General features: G+C 39.5%; 2 pseudogenes; one reads left to right on the top strand and one right to left on the bottom strand.

Moving 5' to 3' along the window:
• Nucleotides 1-515: 515 nt before the first annotated feature.
• Nucleotides 516-637, bottom strand: LOC129904557 (5S ribosomal RNA; annotated as a pseudogene).
• A 13,140-nt stretch (nucleotides 638-13,777) lies between these two features.
• Nucleotides 13,778-13,899, top strand: LOC129903763 (5S ribosomal RNA; annotated as a pseudogene).
• Nucleotides 13,900-14,649: the final 750 nt, after the last annotated feature.

Below are 14,649 nucleotides of genomic sequence, written 5' to 3'. Positions count from 1 at the left end.
TTCTCGATTTCTCTTGAAGGTTCTAGAGGTTTATGACTAAGTGCCCCTTTTTTATTCATTCATCACATGGCTGAATGACTTGGGCTTGGATGTTTTGTTTGGGCCTTTTTTGTTTTTTTTAGATTCTTTTGAGCCCAATCACTTAGTCCATAGGTTTTAAGGAAACTAAGTTTTTTTGAAATTCCAATTTTGCCCTCAACCCTTTCTAGTATTTCCACATCCAAAATTTTCATAACCAACTTATGTATCAAACAAGATCAAAACATAGCATTATCCTTCACTTATTATAATTATCCCAAAATGTCCAAATATGTAAAATATGGGTTATAACGTTCTTCCCCCCTTTAGATCATTCGTCCTCGAATGTGATCGAAAACCTTTTTCTGGATCTTATACCGATTATATGGAAAGTTTCTCTGTCCTATTGCCATAACATATACTTTCATCGAGCAATCAATATCAGAGTTTCAGAGGTTAGGATTACTTATAGACGTAGGGAATAGGTACGAATACTTGGGTTTCATTTCCTCTTTAACTTCTCAGGGGGTCACCCATCCTAGTACTACTCTTTCCCAAGCACGCTTAACTTAGAAATTCTGATGGGATCCGGTGTGTTAGTGCTGGTAAGATTGCATCCATCCCTTAAGGTCTCCACCAATGGTTCCTCACATGGTCTCAGATACCGCAACTTCTATCTGTTTATTGCTGGCCTTGAGATCCATCCATCCCTTATGGGATCTTATTTGAAGTTTAAGCATTCCCATTTACATATGATAGCGTTAGTTGATTTTCTCTTACGCTTCTATTTCTATAGTCCACTTCCCCCCTTTTAGGGTGTACCCATGTCATCCTCTGTTTATTTTCAACTATTCACGCACTAATGATTCTATTCCAACCCTTTAACATACTGCACAATGTATACACCTTCTATTAGATCATTTAATCTTTAGGTTGCCCCTGTAAGAAACCTTAGTACAATCATAGGGTGCTTAGAATTCTCGATAAATAATACACACTCTAGTCCAAGTATTGGTACTCGAGTCATATAACTAATGTAGTAATTTAGCCAAAGCCACATTTCATTCATCCCAATCAGTACGTTACTAGTGCTTGTAATTGTTACACCCCACATCTTTGAACTCGGAAGGTTCCTTAAGTTACTTAGAAGCTAGTATGTGAGAAACTTATGTTATGACCCTATAGAACAACTCTAAGAAGGGAGAATGTGACACCCCATGGTAGGGAAGGTTGGAAATAGGGTCAAGAGGAGTCGGAAGGAGTTGGAGGCCAAGTAACGGGTTGTAGGACTCGACTTATCTATGTAAGCTACTAATTTAGAAGTATTACATACGTGAGTTACTTGATTACATTCCAATCTTGCGTAGCAAGGGTTTCATAGGCTCTTGAAGTGAGACGAGCTTACGAACAAGATTACGAACCCACGAGGAAAAAAAAATTCGCGGGGCAGCAAATGGGAGTGTGACTCGTGGAAGCACCTAAACAAGCAGGTGACCCACCTGCTTGGGGTCAAGTAGGTGACCCACTTGGGGAGGTGGGCCCCACTACCACGTGGCAGCCCCTCCTTGATGGCATGGATCCATGGCCCAATAGGGGCTGGACATGTGTCCCCCTTAGGGGATGACACGTGTCACCACCTGGGACCACCTAAATATATGTATATATGACTAATGGCTTCAATTCTGATCCAAACAAATCAGCAGCGACAAAGGAAAACAAACCCTAGGGCTGAGGAGAAAATTGCGACGGCTTGGGAGAAAAATAAGGTAAGTCCCGATTTTGTTCCGTAAATTAATTATATAGCATATACCACGATGATATGGAAGTATTAGTAGAGTAAAATTAGAGTTTGGTGCAGCCAAAAAACGGACAGAAAGCTGCCACGACGATCAGCACGTTAAAAACAATTCCGAGGCGCGATTTCGGTGAGTTCTAGCTAATTTCGGGAAAGGTAAGTTCTTACCCTCTAATTTGAAGTTTATGATGTTAAATTAGGGTGTATTACACACCTTAGGGGATGCTGGAAGTTGGGGAAAAGGTTAGAAAAGTTCGGTATTCGAAATAAATGAATTTGGAATCGCTATAGTTAAATTGTTGTCGAAATAAGGTGTTGTGCGCGTGGGGGCTGCTGCTGGTTGTGTTGTGGCATGTTGCAGGGTCTAAAAGTTATCTAAATGATGTGGGGGAGCTTCTGGTTGCAGCCACATGACTCTACTCTTTGCAATTAAAGGATTCGCGAAAGAAAGATTAAAAACTCTAGTTTTGGTATCTTAGTTTCGAGTGAATTGTTGGGGGTTTATATTGTGTAATTTTGTAATAATATGTATTTGTATGAGCTGCTGGTTGTATTGTTTGTTGGCTACAGGTGCCAAGGACATGGTTGGTAATTCGTATAAGGCACATTATAGGAGAGGTGCTGTCCAATTTCCGTTAACGCCTTAACTAGTTAAGGAACTAGTGGAAAAGGCGAGCGAAGGGATGAATGTTATGAATACTCGTGGGTAGTCTAAGTTGATGAAAATTCCAAGGTTGTTAATACTTACATTACTTCCATGTTAAATAGGTTTTGAGGACAACGATGTGGACATGATTAAGAGAAGTCCATACGAGGTATGTGAAGCTTTCTTTTGGCGTGTTTTTGGAATAAGTATGTAGAGCTATTCTTATTTTCTTTTGGCATGTCTTATATATGGGTTATAAATGATATGTATATGATATTTGGGATTCAATCCATTCATAAAGCCCTGAGTATGAGTCGAGACCCTCGTTTACTTCGTGATATCAAAACACCTGCAATAGCTGAGTCATTGCCTTTAAGTCTTCTATGTGATGAAAAGTAGTACATGTAAAGCCTCTTTATTCTTTATTTTAGGATGACTTAACCTTTAAATGAAATGATATATGATATGGGTTTAGAGGAAATTCCATTTATGAACTCTAAGTGTAACTCGTGACTTGTAGTCACTTCTGACCATTTAGAGTCTGAAAGTAGTCGAGCCATTATTCTCGATCCTGCTATATAGTGAATAGTAAGTGGAGATACAAGCTCCTTTTCTTAGAGGCTCTGAAACGAGCAATGTCTCTAATTGCATAACTGTGTCTCTGATTGCATAACTATGTCTTTGATTGCATAAACCATGTTGCTGATTGCATAAGCTATGTGGCATTGTCTTGATTCATGTCTGTGATTCCTGAGGCCCCAACCGATGTAAGCCTAATGAAATCTAAAGGGCACTTTGGATAAGTACGTTCCTAGTCTTCAGGTGACGGTTCACTTGACAGTTTCATCGAGAATCAGATAATGACTTGGTTGCATATGGTTTCTTACTACTCTACTTATGTATACTGTAACCCATCCTTCCTCGAGTCCCACGATGGGCCGGGAACATTATCGTGCATAGTTCTCCTACTTTTTTTACAGCGTCCTGGGCCGGATGTGTATAGTCCCACGCACGAGGAGACGATGTCGTATGTGATATATGTTATATATTATGATGATACGATTATTCACTGAGTCCCAGGCCGGCTGTAATGTGATAGTATATGTGGCGGAATAAGGAAGGAACACCGAGTCCCTCCTTAGAGGGTTGGGTACGGTATGTATATTATGATGGTATACTATAGACGTACACCACTCCATTCACCGAGTCCCTCACTAAAGGGCCGGATACTTTATGTAGGCATGTATATGAGATTAGTGTGATACATTGTGACCCTGAGCCCCGCAGTGAACCGGGTGGAATATGATGATGTACATGATATGATTATATTCTATACGATGATATGACACCATATACGATGATATGATGAAATAAAATACGTGATGATACGATGACGTATGAATATGAGAAAATGCTTATGACACCGAGTTCACTAAAGGGTCGGGCACATCATATGATGATGTGTATGATTCACATGTTGTAAGGTGCAGGTACAGTAATTCGTTAAGTTATTATACTTGTCCCCTGCCTCCCTATTTCAGTTATGGCCTCAGTTACAATGTGTTATGCTTTACATACTCAGTACATATATCGTGGTGACCCCCCTTTTCTCGGGGGGCTGCATTTCATGCCCGCAGGTACAGATTTTCATTCTGGAAATCCGTCAGCTTAGGAGTTCCTCTTAGCTGTATCGGAAGTGCTTCACTGTTCTGGAGCCTAAATTTTGATGTTGGTCGCTTAATATATATATTTGTACATTCAAGGGTATGGTGGGGGCCCTGTCCTGCCATATAATGCTGTTACTATTCTTAGAGGTCTGTAGACATATGGATGTGGGATGTTTGTGAGTTCGTTTCGATTGTGCCTATATGGCATTTTGTGAGTATTTTTATGTTACAGCAGCCTTGTCGGCTTGCATGCCTTTATGTGTTATGAGACGAGTGAAGGAGGTCATACGTACACGAAAACATTTTAACTTATTAGGGTTTTTTATGAGTAGTATCACCTTGTTCATAGTTCAATGTGACTATAACTGATAGGTAGGTATACGAGGGGTCCAGGTCGGACCCCAGTCTCGGCCTACGGGGTTGGGTCATGACAAAAGTGGTATCAGAACAGTTCATCCTTGGAATGTCTACAGACCGTGTCTAGTAGAGTCTTGCTTACCGTTGTGTTGTGCACCACATCTATAGACAGGAGGCTACAAGACATTTAGAATGTTACTTTTTTTCATATCTAAGATCGTGCGATAGAGCCGAGCTATAGGAAATGAAATCCCTTATATTAACTTGCGATTTTAGCAGGAAGACAACGCCGATAGAAGAAAGTAACTGACAATATTGGATGTTATGAAGCACGCAGGTAAGCAAAGGCACAAAGGACCTCTGTCAGGTAAGGTATTGAAATGCGATTGGCATATACAATTGAAAAGTGAAAGGAAAGGTAAACACGAAAGTATAACAGGTGCAGCTCGAGTGGACATAACAGGTAAGTCCATTTCCATACTATTAATTATGGGCGCCCTGTACGGCTGTGATATGAGATGATATGACTATATATTTGTGCCCTGTGTGGCTGAGATGTTAAACAATATGAATATATATATATATATGTGTGCCCTTTGAGGCATTGTTGGTATTTTCTGCGTGCAGGTGTTGAGATAGTAAGAAATACAGAGGAAACTCTGCCCAAATTTTCCTAGAAATAAGAGGAGAATGAGATACATGGCTGTAGTATGTCTTGAAAGGTTGTTCTTGCAACAATGATGAGATTTGACTAAACAAGTATGGCTGACCTCGAGAAATGAGTTAATTACTGAATTAATGGCAATAGAAACTAGGAGGTCGATATTGATATAGTAGAACGAAGTTGGAAAAGAGCTATAAGCCAAGAAAGATGACTTAGAGAAGACTAATAGATCGGGATAAAATGATATGGCGAGGCATCTCCTGAATTGATACATAGGGATAAACTATGACAAGTTATAGTTAAAGGAAGTAACAGTATGATTAAGACAAGAGTATGAGGGATAAAGAATTGTGACGGATATGGAATGTTAATAAGACAACTTGCGAAACATTAAGGATAATATTAACTAAGAAGGGTAAGTAGCCTATAGTAAGAATTGTGAAGAAAGTCAAGCGGTGTTATACTATGGGACTGGTTACGAACGGGGTACCAGGTGAATATAACAAACACCATTATGAGAATAAGTAAAGGGTGATATGGAATTCCTTACGCCCAACCAAAAATGGAAATGAGTTGAAGGAATAATACAGAAGTTCTAATAGAGACACTCAAGATAGATGCGATTAATTAAGTATAAGTATCGAACAAAAAGAGAAATAGACAGTTACGAACTGAAGGTATAGTACGATGAAAAAGTATTAAGACAAGGCCACTACTACCACGAAGTTGATATGGTTTTAAGCAGGATTAGAAATGAGCCTTAATAATACAACAAAGATGCAAGCTCAGGAGGCGTAAAGAAGTATTGTGTACACGTGACTCCACTCTAATGATTAGTGGTATCCAGTAGAATAAAGTTAGTATAATGACGAAGCTCGAAACATGAGTCATTAAAGTATAAGTACACTCGAGTGGGGAATTTACACCAATTATGAGCCATCGCTAATTACTGATTGGGATGAATGGAATGTGGCTTTGAATGCACTGCTACATTACGGATATTACTCGAGTATCAATCGTTAGATAAGATGTTATACGATACATTGCGAATACTAGAGCACCCTACGAGTATGCTAGGGTTTCCTAGAAAGGCAACCTAACGTGGGGATGATTTAACAGAAGGTGTAGATATGGTGCAGCACGTTAAATATGTTGGAGTAAGAATCATTCACGTGTGAATAGGTAAAAATAAATGGAGGATGACATGGGTACACCCTAAAAGGGGAGAAGTGGATAGGCGAAGTACAAGCGTAAGAGAAAATCAACTAACGCTATCATATGTAAATGGGAATGCTTAAACTTCAAACGAGACCCCATAAGGGATGGACGCGGTCATACCTGCACTAATGCACCAGATTTCATCAAAACTCTGAAGTTAAGCGTGCTTGGGTAAGAGTAGCACTAGGATGGGTGACCCCCTAGGAAGTGAAAAAGGGAATGAAACAAGTATGACAAAAAGAGATTATAACGGCGTGTTAGTACAATGACACATATAGAATAGAGTAAGCCAAGAGCAGAAAAGATTATGACTGAAATACAACATACTATGTGAAAATGGCACAAGAATAGTTGTGCAGCTTACGAATATTGGCATACTAAGAGCGAGGTCAAATGATTACTCGATAAAAGAAAGTCAGTAATAGCGATTGATTGCCATATTTAGAGTCTATTAAAGAAAAGTGTAAGATGATTCGAGGCAGAACTATTAAGATATAATTGGTACTAAGAACAAAAGTCATAGCGGAGCCCTGACCTCGACTGAAGCAGGTAAGCCGCTAGTATAACGACACTAAAGCATTTTCTGAATGGATCTACGTACCACCCTCTTTTTGCAGCTGCTACCATATGGCACTCTCTCATGGGCTTCCATTAGGCACTCTCTCATGGGCTGCCACGGGGCACTCTCTCCTTCTCCTCGTGGGTTCGTAATCTCATCTTCTTTTACGAATCTATGTAATCCTTGCTACGTAAGCTTGGTATGTACTCAAGTAGCTTAAGTATGTAAGATTTCTAACTTGGTAGCTTACGTAATTAAGTCGAGTCCTACGACTCATTACTTAGCCTCCAACTCCTTTTTTTTTCCTTTGTTCATCTCCTTTCTCAATTTCTCTTGAAGGTTCTAGAGGATTATGACTAAGTGTACCTTATTTATTCATTCATCACATGGATGAATGACTTGGGCTTGGGTCTTTTTTTTGGGCCTCTTTTGTTTTCTTTTTTTTTTCTATTCTTCCAAGCCCAATCACTTAGTCCATAGGTTTTTATGAAACTAAGTTTTTTTTGAAATTCCAATTTTACCCTTAACCTTCTCTAGTATTTCCATATTTAAAATTTTCATAACCAACTTATGTATCAAACAAGATCAAAATATAGCATTATCCTTAACTTGTTACAATTATCCCAAAATATCCAAATGTGTAAAATATGGTTTATAACACAGGCCCAGACATGGTTCAACAAGATGTGGATAAAGTGAAGCTCATTTAGGAGAGGTTATTAGTAGCCTAGAATCGACAGAAATCATATGCAGATAATCAACATCGACCTTTAAAGTTTTAGGTTGATGATTGGGTGTTCTTAAAGGTGTCACCCATAAAGGGGGTAATGACATTCGACAATAAAGGGAAGCTTAGCCCGAGATACAATTGTCCTTATTAGACCATTCGTAGAATAGGCAAAGTTGCCTATGAGTTGGACCTACCATCAAATTTGGAAGCAGTACATCCAGTCTTGCATGTGTTGATGCCTCACAAATGGAATGGTGATCCTTCTAGAGTATTTGTCGTATATGGTTACTCACTACTCTGCTCGTGCATATTGTTAATATATGTTTCATCGTGTCTCGGGTCGGGTATGTTATCATTCTCAATTTTACTGCATTGTTCATCGAGTCCCTTAATAGAGGGTCGGGTAAGGTATATATATATATGATGAAATATTGATGTGATAATGGTACCGGGACCTATGATGGGCCAAAGATGATACATGTATATAACAGACTCACCGAGTCTATAATGGGCCGGATATGATATATGATATGATCATGCATGATTTTATTTCATAAGGCTAAGGTACAGTGATTTCTTGAGTATCATATATGCCTCCTGAACCTCTACTTCAGATGTGATCTCATTTATGATATGTTATGCTTTATATACTCAGTATATATATCGTACTGACCCCCTTTCTTCTAGGGATTGTATTTCATGCCCGCAGGTACAGACTCACGTTTTGGGGATCCTCCAGCATAGGATTTCAACTCAGCGATTTTTGAAGTGCTCCAATGTGCCGGAGCACAGATTTTTGGTACTGATCTTTTGATGTATATATTCTTTCATTCAGGGGTACGACGGACTCCCTATCCCACCATATGATACCGTTGACACTCTTAGAGGTCTGTAGACATATGTGTGGGTTGTGTGTATATATGTTTAGTTATGTCCATATGACTTATGTTTTGGGATGTTCTATTTCATAGTGGCAACTTTGTCGGCTCGCGTATATGTATATAAAATGAAGACTCCACATGGTGTGACAGCCTCATCGGCTTATGTACTATGATACCTATTGATACATTATGACTCCTTAAGAGATGGGTTGTGCTAATATGTGAACATGTTATAGTGTAAGATAACATTCTATCTCCTTAAGTTATAAGCTAAGCGTGCTTTAGGTATAGTTAACAGGGGTACACAAGAGTGTCCAGCTTGTGCTCCAGTCGGCGAGCTTTACTACGCCGCCAACATCAGAGGAGCTTAGAGCAGCAGCAACTGCAGATCCTGAGGCTCCAATACCTGAGCCTCTAGCCCCACAGCCAGGGGTAGAGGATAGGGCTATGAGAGATGCAGTTCACTTGCTAACCAGATTAATGGCAGGGCAGGCTCGAAGGCATGGGCTAGGAGTAGATAATGTAAATAGACATGATAGTTTGAGGGTTCGTGACTTCCACACTTGTAATCCCCTAGAGTTTTATGGGTTGAGACCTGCGGATGACCCACAGGAGTTCACTCAACTGATGTAGCATACGTTGAGAATAATTTGGGCCTCTGAGACTAATTCTATTGAGTTGGCTTTATATCTGCTGTAGGACGTAGCCATTAACTGGTATGAGTCTTGGGAATTATCAAGGGGCAAGGGAGATCCTCTTGTAGTATGGGATGAATTTGTGGAAGTCTTCCTTGGCCACTTTCTACCTCTCGATATGAGATGAGCTAGAGGCTATAAATTCTTATAGTTGAGGCAGAATGGCAGGAGTATTAGAGATTATAGCCTTGAGTTTGACTCGTTGGCGAGACATGCGCCCACTATTATAGCTGATATGGCTAATAAAGTGCATTGTTATGTGATGGGGTTGTATCATTATTGAGGTGATAATTGTATGGCCATGGCTTCTCAACAAAGTAAGGGTATTGCTCGGGTACAGACATATGCACAAGGGGTAGAGGATCGGCACAGAGGGCGTCAACCCGATAGAGATGACAACATAAGTGGAAGTCATCAACATAGGGGAATGGGTCTAAGGGATAACCACTCCATAGATGTCCAATCCAGACTACATCATAAACTGTCTAAACAAGCCTTTAGTCTAGTCTTTCACAGGGACTTAGGACAAGCTCCTATCTCACCCTAACAATAGAAGGAAGTCAAAGTAATGGTAACATGAATAAAATTCTTGTCCTTGAAAGAATGAGGACTCACAAACTTCTTGAGGATCTAGGGCAATATCTAGCCATGAATAGGATGGTCGTGAGTATCGTCCGTCCATACATTATGAGACAATGTAGGCTAAATATGCCTTACTACGCTTGAATGTTACACCCCGTACTTTGGTACCTTGGAACGCTTCTTAAACTTCTTAAGTTTATAGGAAGGCTCTTAAGTTTCTTAGAAGTTATCATGTGAGTTGGATAATCTATAACGATATCAAATAATCCTAAGGAAAGGAGAAGGAGATACTCCATAAGAGAGAAGATAGGAAATAGGGTTACAAAAATTTAGAAGAAGTTGGAGGTTAAGTAGTGAGTCCCAGGACTCGACTTACTTGTGAAAGCTATTACTTGGGACATTTTCCATACTAAGCTACTTGAGTACACGTTGAGCTTAAGTAGCAAGAAATACATAGCCTCTTGGAGTGAGACGAGATTAAGAACCCACTGAAGAGAAATAAGGAGATGACGCGCCTACTCTAAGCAAGTAGGTGATGCACCTACTTAGGGTCAAGTAGGTTATACAACAACTTGGGTAGACCCCACGCTGCCATGTAGCAGCCAAGGATTTGAGGCATGATTGAGGTGGCATCCTAGAGGGCTGCCATGTGTCAACCCTAGGGGATGCCATATGTCAGCTCCTAAGGAGATGTATATATGTGTAATATGGTTGAGTATATCGCATTTTCATCACTTATAACTTGAGATTATTGAGAGAAAAACGTGAGAGAAAGAAAGAGGCAGCCACGGGTTGCTCTAATTTAAGGTAAGCCCTGATTTCGTTTCGTGAATTAATTATTTAAGGTATCCCACGGATACATAACTGGGTTTAATAGAGTAAAATTACTATTTGGGGCTGAAAATAAGGGACATGAATAGTCCGTAACTTTCAGCATATTAAGGAGTTTTCGAAGTTAATTTACAGCAAGTTTGGGAAGTCGTTTGTTAAGGTATCGCTTGGTTCCTTCTCCCACATTTTGGTAAGGGTTTGGAAATTATATGAAGGTGTTAATAATGTAAATTTAAGGTTTGTAGCAGCACAAAACGTATAGCAAACAGCCACAACATTTCAGCCGCAATTAAGGAACTTCTGAGGCGAGATTTGGCAAGCTTTGGCCAATTTCGGGTAAGGTGAGACCTTTTCCTTAAAATTGAGGTTTATGATGTTGTTATAGGGTGTATTACACAACTTTTATGTTGATTTAAGTGTAAAAATGTCATAGAAATGTTTAACGTTCGAAGCAAACTAAATTGGAGTCGTTATAGTTAAATTGTAGTCGAAGCAAGGTGTTGTGCTTGTGGTGTTCTGCTGCAGGTGTGTGGTGTTGTCTTGTAGGGACTAAAAGTATTATAAAATGGGTATGTTATATTCTGGTTGCAGCCACCTGACCCTCTATTTCGTATAGTTAAGGGTTTTGCAAAATGGAAACTTGAAACCCTATTTTGGTATCGTGGTTTCAAGTGAGTCATTTGAAGTTTGTGTTGTATTATGTTGGTGTGAAATGTTTATACATGTGCTTCAGGTTGTTGTTGTTTTTTTTCTTTAGTTATTAGGACTGTAATTGGAAATTCTGATAGGGCATATTATAGGGGAGGTACTGCCCGATTTCCGTTAACTCCTTAACTAGTTAAGAAAATAGTCGAGAAAGCGAGCGAAGGGTTAAGTTTTATGAATACTCATATGTAACCTAAGATTATGAAAGGCTAAGGGTTGTTGATACTTGCATTACTTTCATGTTACCTAGTTTCATGGAACGACGAGGCGAACAGAATAAAGAGTAACCCCTAAGAGGTATGTAAAGCCTGTCTCTCTTTTCTTTTGGGCATGTCTTAGATTTAATTGACAAATGATATGTTTATGAAGCCTGGGGTAATTCTATTCATGACCACTGATCATGATTCATGATCCACAATTCGTGTTCACTTCTGAATGTTAAGAATCTTAAAGTAGTTAAGCTCCCATTTCTCAAGCCTTCTATATGCTGAAAAGTAGTGTATGAAAAGCTAACGTTTCCTTCTTTTGGCATGTCTTCAAGTTAAATAGTGAATGATATGCGCTTGAGGGTAAATCTACTCATAAATACCATGTTTAATTCATAGTTCTTATGTACTCCTTGATGAAATCACTCTTACAGTAATCGAACTAGGGCTTCTCAAGCTTTGTATATGTTAGAAGGGATAAGTATGTGAAGCTACCCTTTCTTCTCTTTTGGCATGACTTAGATGTAAGTATTATGTATAGGAAATTGGGAGTTATTCCACTCTTAAAACAATGAGTGTGAGTTAAGGCTCTTGTTCACTTCCTACTGATTAGAACTCCTGTAACAAGTTGAGTCATTACTTTTCAAGTCTTTCATGTGATAAAAAGTGGTACATGTAAAGCTTGTCTTTTCTTACTTTTAAAAAGACTGGACTATAGGAACTATAGAATATGGATTTGGAGATAGCTGCATTTATAGATTTTGGATGTAACTCATGACTTGTACCCACTTCTAAATGATAAGGGCCTTGAAGTAGTTAAACTACGACCGTTGAGCCTACCATAGGTTGAATAGTATTGGGATATGTAAGCTCTTACACCTAGGGGCTCTTGAACAAGCTTTATGGTGATATCTAAGGGATATTTGATGTGTTACAGAGTTTTACGTGCACGTATATGCATTATGATATATATGGATCGGGCCGAACAAACCTCAAAATATTTTGCTATGTAAGGATCAGGCCGTACATTCCACAGCATGTTTTGTGGTATACATATTGGGTTGTCGTACCTCGGTATTGTCACATAATATACGGATCCGACCATCATACCTTGGCATTGTTACACGATATATAGATTGGACCATGTTACCTCGGCATTGTTACATGATATACGAATCGGGCCATCATTCTTCGGTATTATTATACGATATACGGATCGGGCCATCATTCCTCGGCATGTACTTTGTATATATATGGATCAGGTTGTACGTTCCACAATGCTAATGGTATATATGTTCTTATGATGACAAAATAATGTAGTTATTACACAAGTCCCTAAGCGGGCCAGATATAGTATGCGATGATAGCATCTATGCTTTTATTTTATAAAATGCAGGTACGGTAGATGGCTAAATGTTATACTTGCCCCCTGCATCCCTATTTCAGTGGTTGTCTCAGTTATGATGTTTTATGCTTTATATACTTTGTACATATATCGTGTTGACCCCCTTTCCTCGGGGGGCTGTGTTTTAATGCCTGCAGGTACAAATGTTCATTTTGGAGATCCGCCAGCTTAGGGTTTCCACTTAGCGATGTTGGAAGTGCTCTACTGTTCCGGAGCCTAACTTTGATACTGGTCATTTGATATAGATATATTTGTTTATTCAGGGGTACGTCGGGGGCCCTGCCTTGCCATATATTACCGTTACTATTCTTAGATATTTGTAGACATGTGTATGTGGGTAATGTGTGAGTTTTGTGCGATTTTAGTTGTACGATGAGTTGTAAATGTTATTATGCTATGGCAGCCTTGTCGGCTTGCTTTCCCTTTCATGATATGATGCAAATGAAAGAGGCTACACGTGTATGAATATTTTATCACCTACTAGGTTAATATGTATAGTTTTTATATCTAATAGATATATATATAAGGGTCCAGGTCGGACCCCAGTCGCGGCCCACGGGGTTGGGTTATGATAAAAGTGGTATCAGAGCAGTTCATCGTTAGAATATGGAAATAAAGATATGGAAATAGAGCAGTATACTAAATAGGTTGGAAATGACTTATATGCATTTGGAAAGTTAGAAATAAATAGACAATGACATGGATACACTCTAAAGGAGGGAAGTGGACAAGAGAAGTACAAGTATAAGAGAAAATCAACCTACGCTATCATATGTAAATGGGAACGCTTAAACTTCAAACGACATCCCATAAGGGATGGATGCGATCATACCAGCACTAACACACCGGATTCCATTAGAACTCTGAAGTTAAGCGTGCTTGGGCGAGAGTAGTACTAGGATGGGTGACCTCCTGGAAAGTGAAAGAGGAAATGAAACACAAGTATCCATACCTATTTCCTATGTCTACAGGTAATCCTAATCTTTGGAACTCTGATATTGATTGCTCGATAAAAGTATATATTATGGCAACGGGATAGAGGACCTTTCCATATAATCGATAAGATCCGCTGGAAGGTTTTGGTTTACATTCGAGGATGAATGTTCTAAATGGGGAAGGATGTTACACCCCGTACTTTGGTACCTTGGAATGCTTCTTAAGCTTCTTAAGTTTCTAGGAAGGCTCTTAAGTTTCTTAGAATTCGTTATGTGAGTCAGATAATCTATAACGCTATCAAATAATCCTAAGGAAAGGAGAAGGAGATACTCCATAAGAGAGAAGATTGGAAATAGGGTTACAAGAATTCGGAAGAAGTTGGAGGTTAAGTAGTGAGTCGTAGTACTCAACTTAATTGTGAAAGCTATTACTTGGGACATTTTGCATACTAAGCTACTTGAGTACACGTCGAGCTTAAGTAGAAAGGAATACATAGGCTCTTGGACTGAGATGAGATTACGAACCCATGGAAGAGAAATAAGGAGACGACGCACCTACTCGAAGCAAGTAGGTGATGCACCTACTTGGAAAAGTAGGTGATGCACCTACATAGGGTCAACTAGGTGATGTAGCAGCTTGGGTGGACCTCACGCTGCCATGTGGAAGCCAAGGATTGGAGGCATGATTGAGGTGGTGCCCTAGGGGGCTGCCACGTATCACCCTTAGGGGATGCGATGTGTCACCTCCTTAGGAG

This window comes from Solanum dulcamara, chromosome 1 (genome assembly GCF_947179165.1).
Source record: "Solanum dulcamara chromosome 1, daSolDulc1.2, whole genome shotgun sequence".
Taxonomy (NCBI): Eukaryota; Viridiplantae; Streptophyta; class Magnoliopsida; order Solanales; family Solanaceae; genus Solanum; species Solanum dulcamara.
This window is presented reverse-complemented; position numbering and strand designations above follow the sequence as displayed.